Genomic DNA, 5,077 nt, shown 5'->3' with positions numbered 1-5,077 from the left:
CAATGGATCATTCCATTAAAATTTAAAATTCATTGTCATGTAATAATGGGCTGTATGATAAGACAGGTCTATAGATGTAACAGTAAAATGTATGCATAGATGAGTAAAGTCACCATGACCATAATCCTTTAACTGAAGATCATTGACTTCAGAAATCAGAGATTTCATAGAGCTCAAATGCTTACTTCTTATTGATAACATGGGTGCTTCCTGAGAGATATTATTACCTAGACATTATGTACTTCACATGATATCTTCTTATCTAGCATTTTGTACATCATAAGGCATATCCATATTTAGAGTATATGCTTCAAGAGGGATATCCTTATCAAGACAGCATGTACTTCATGAGGTATATCCTTATGTAGATAGTGTCTATGCAGTTTTACTTTTCAAAATAGACTAAAATAAAGACCTCAAATATTTAGGCTATAATCTTTAAGTGTATGCAGAAATTTAACTTGCTGTTACCTCCACTCCTAATTTCTACTATTATTACCATAACTGACCTCATGATTATCTGTTTCCTGAATTAATTTCATTTCTCTTGTTTTATTACCTTTAGAAAACTGTGTTGTTTCCTGACTAGAGTATTCCTTTCTATATATTATTTTATATATTTCCATATTTTATAACATAATTTTCTTCAATATACAATAGATTATTTATTTAACATAAATAATAGGTTTGTGATAATGGCTTCATTGTTCATGGTTCTATAGGAATGAAATATAATTCCATATAAAGGTATTTGTTACTATATCCTCAACATTGCATGGAGTTTCTATCTATAAAACTCTTCAACACATAATTGATCAATTCATATTCTACAAATAAATTTGTGAAGTTTTTTAGTCTCAAGCTAAAACAAATGAACATAGATTTGTCCTTTAATACTTAACTGTCACGATCTAAATCTTTAAAGCCAAATTTTATATGAGCTCTTTAGAAGTGGCACCTTAATTGATATCTTTATGTTTCAGCTAGTAATTTCATTGAATATACTCTGAAAATATTTCCTCATCTGAACAAGAACTTATAATATCAGAGAATTTCTAAGATTATTTGTAGTATACTACGTACTTTTCTGTTGCTGTGATAAAACACCACGGCAACAGAACATTTTAGGAGGACTCATCTCACATAATGACTCAGGAGTGACACGATTCCATCACAGTTGTGGAGTGTAGACCGAAGGCACATGAAAGAGAGTAGAAAGCTGAGACATCAAATTCTTTTCCTCAAACAGGAAGGCGGAATGCGTGTAAGAAGTGAGACAAAGCTATAAATACTCAAAGCAATCTTCAACTGAGGGAATTTCCTCTTGTACTGTTCCACTTCCCAAAGGTTTCAATACCTCTGCAATAACATCACCAACTGGGAGATAAGTGCTCAAAGATCTGTGTCTATGGGGCCAATCTCATTCTACCCAGGAGAGGATTATAAATATTTTGAAATTGTTTAATGTGTTCATGAGGGAAGAAGCACGTCAATTGTTTATCTAAGGCAGAATGAGCCAAAGAATGAGAAGGAATCAGGAGATTAGAACATATTTCTAGTGGTAGTAGAAAGCCAAGCAAAGCATTTCAGTCGGAAGCCAAGAAAAGCCAGATTGAATCAGTCAGCTTGAAAGATCAGATTGTAAGGAAACTAAAATCTTCCAGGCCTAGGCCTAGGGATACAACAGAGAAGGAAAAGCTCTGGGCTCAGCCCAAGCCATCTTCTTTCACATCTTGGGTACAGCTCTGGTCTCATCAATTCATCTAAGGAAATAAAAATGACATTTACTTATAAATTTGAAAGAGTGAGAACATATGAGGAAAGATCAAAATGAAAAGAAATGGTTTACTTTTCAAAAATAAATGTTTTCCAATCCCTCGGCCATTAGAAGCATTGTTTCAGAGGACCCTCAATATCATTCACATGGCAGCTCACAGGCATCCACATTTTGAGTTTTATGGATGTGTACTCTGGTACTTCCTTAGCTCTGCAGGCAGACACATGATGTATTAACACCATAATAGCAAAAATACTCGTAGATATAAAACTAAATAAATCTTTAAAATAATTCTAAATGCCATTCTTTATTTATAGTTTATTAGATTAAAATACTTTCATTGTTATCTATGAGGGCTTACTGTGTGTGCAACACTGTTTATTTTATTGTTACTCCTCTTTCCTAAATAATTCATAAAGACTAGAGAAAAATCTAATTCTCTATTTTTTTAGATATACAGGATAAGACTGCTTTTAAGCCTCTCAGTATACCACATACTGATTAATACTGACTTTAGAAATTTTACCATATGAATTAACTTTTATGTAAAGTATGATTAGAATAAAAATATCATAAAATTTGAATTATTTTAGGCGTGAGGAAGTAGCTACACTAGTAGAGTGCTTGTCAAATATTCATGAAGTCCTGAATTCCATTCTCAGCACTTTGTAAATCACAGAGATGTTCCACATATCTTAAATCCTAACACTTACAAATTAGAACCTGGGGGATAATATACTCAAAAGCATCCTTGGCCTCAGCATTATAGCCTGTCCATAGCAAGCCCAAGATACATAAAAGACTGCCTTGATTAATTAAGTACAAATTTAATTATCCTAAGTGTTGTCTTAGGAACCCTTAGTAAACCTACTTCTATAGTGAAACACCATGACCCAAAGCAACTTGAGAAGAAAAACATTTACTTGACTTACTCTTCCACATTGTATTTCATCATTGAAGAAAATAAGGAAATGAAATCAAACAGAGCAGGAACCTGGAGGCAGAAAGTGATGCAGAGGCTGTGGAGGAGTGCTGCTTACCGGTTTCCTCCTCAAGGCTTGCTAAGCCTGTCTTTTTATAGCACTGGGGTCCAAATCTAGGTATGGTGCCACCCACAGTCAGCTGGACCCTCCCCCATCAATCTCTAATTAATAAAAAGACTTACAGCTGGATCATTTGTGCTGTATATGTTGTTTGCTTGTTTCATTTACTTACATTCCAAATGTCGCCACCCCCCCAATCCAAGTCCCTACTCCAAGGTCTTTTTATCCCATACTCCCTTGTCTTTACCTCTGAGATGGTGCTATTCACTCCAACACTACCCCTACATGCCCACAGATATCTCACTCTGTTCCTCTCATGTTCTCTCCCTGGGGCATCAAGTCTTTACAAGATTAGGTGCATCCTCTCCTACTAAGGCCAGAAAAGTCCCGTGCTACATATGTGCCAGGGTCCATGCATCAGCCTATATATGGTCTTTGGTTGGTGCTTTAGTCTGTGGATGCTCTCAGGGGTCTGGTTTACTTGGTACTGTTGGTCTTCCTATGGTTGCTATGCCCTTCAACTCCTTTAGACCTTCCCCTACCCTTGCACAGGAAACTCTGTCCTCAGTCCAATTGTTGGCTATAATTATTTGCATCTGTCTCAGTCAACTGATGGCAGAGTTTCTCAGAAGACAGCCATGCTAGGCTCCTATCTGCAAGGACAATGTGTCATCAGTAATAGTATCAAGTTCTGGTGCCTGCCCATGGGATAAATCCCATGATGGGAAGGTCACTGGATGGCCTTTCCTTCTGTCTCTGCTCCATTTTTGTCACTGTATTTCTTTTAGATAGGAACAATTTCGGGTCAACATTTTGAAAGTACATTGGTGGTCCCTTCCCTCCACTAGACACCCTATCTATCAATTGGAAGTGTTCTCTTTAGGTCCCCTCTTCCCACTGTTGGACATTTAGGATGAGGTCATCCCCATTGAGTCCTAGGACCCTCTCACATTCTGGTCTCTGGGACGTTCTAGGGATTCTCCTTTTCCCTTCCCCCACACACCTTTCAGATAACTCTAGCTGTGCCAAGTGATGTAATCTAACCAGCAGAGGTATTAATAATTAATAGGCTTTATAATCTCTGATTCTATCTGAAGTTTTGTAGACATAAGTACAGTGAAATTATAAAAGTTAATGTGTTATTAAATTGTATAATAGTTATAATATACTTTAAAGTTTGAAGTCACAAAACTAAATGAGTGAGAAAATTATTAACTAACTTTGTTAATTTAATTCTTTTATACCTAACCATAGAAAACCTTGGATATTCCCAATGCTTACAGAATATGTTTCATTGCACAATGTGGAAACGCCTAGAATTATTTAATGGTGACCCTACTCCTGGTAGTAGGGGATATGGAGCCTGGACGAGTCATCTCCTGTAATCAGGAAAGATTTCTAGTGGAATGATTGGGACAACAACCTAGCCACAAAATCTATATTTATAATTTGTTCTACCTGCAAGATGTTGGAGTTAAGGGGATGCCAGAATTATGGGAGTGGTCAACCAATGACCAGTCTAGGGAATTATAATTATTTAGTTCCAGATTTGAAACAGAGGTTTAAACAGACAGTTAAGAGGTTTAGTTTTTATTTCAGATTGTGTGTGTGTGTGTGTGTGTGTTGTATCCGGGCTAAAAATTTAATTAATTTATTAATTGATTGATTAATTAATTAGTTAATTAATTTTTGCCATAGCTGGTTTATTCAGCACCTATTACTATTCTCAGCTCTAGCCTGTGGCTTTCCTCAGTGAACACATACAACACACTGTAATATAAGAAGTTTACATTTTTTTCAAATGAGAAATGGTATATTCAGAAAGTAAATGATTTCTTAAGCTGAGTATGGTGGCTCATGCTTGTGATGTCAATAATCAGGAGGCTGAGGCAGGAGGATTGGATTTGTTTTGTTTCAGGTAATCTTGGGCTACTGTGAGATGCTGTCTCAAAACAATAATAATAATAATAATAACAACAACAAAACAGAAAAAAATTAAATGATTCCCAGCTCCAAGAAACAAAGAAATTAAATAGCTCCCAGCCCCAATTGACAAACTAACATTGGGACCTGCCATAAGGCAAAAGCTGCCAGTCTTGAAGCTGAAGGAACAGAAACTATGGATGAGCAGAGGTGGACAATACAGGTTAGAAGACAACATAGAGGAGAACTAATGTGCCTTCTGAGAGATGATGTGAAACCGAACCCAGAGATCCAGCAGTTCTTACCTGACTATTTATCATGATTCCTGAAGTGA

Source organism: Grammomys surdaster, unplaced genomic scaffold (assembly GCF_004785775.1).
Source record: "Grammomys surdaster isolate TR1022 unplaced genomic scaffold, NIH_TR_1.0 126153, whole genome shotgun sequence".
NCBI classification, from domain to species: domain Eukaryota; kingdom Metazoa; phylum Chordata; class Mammalia; order Rodentia; family Muridae; genus Grammomys; species Grammomys surdaster.
This window is presented reverse-complemented; position numbering follows the sequence as displayed.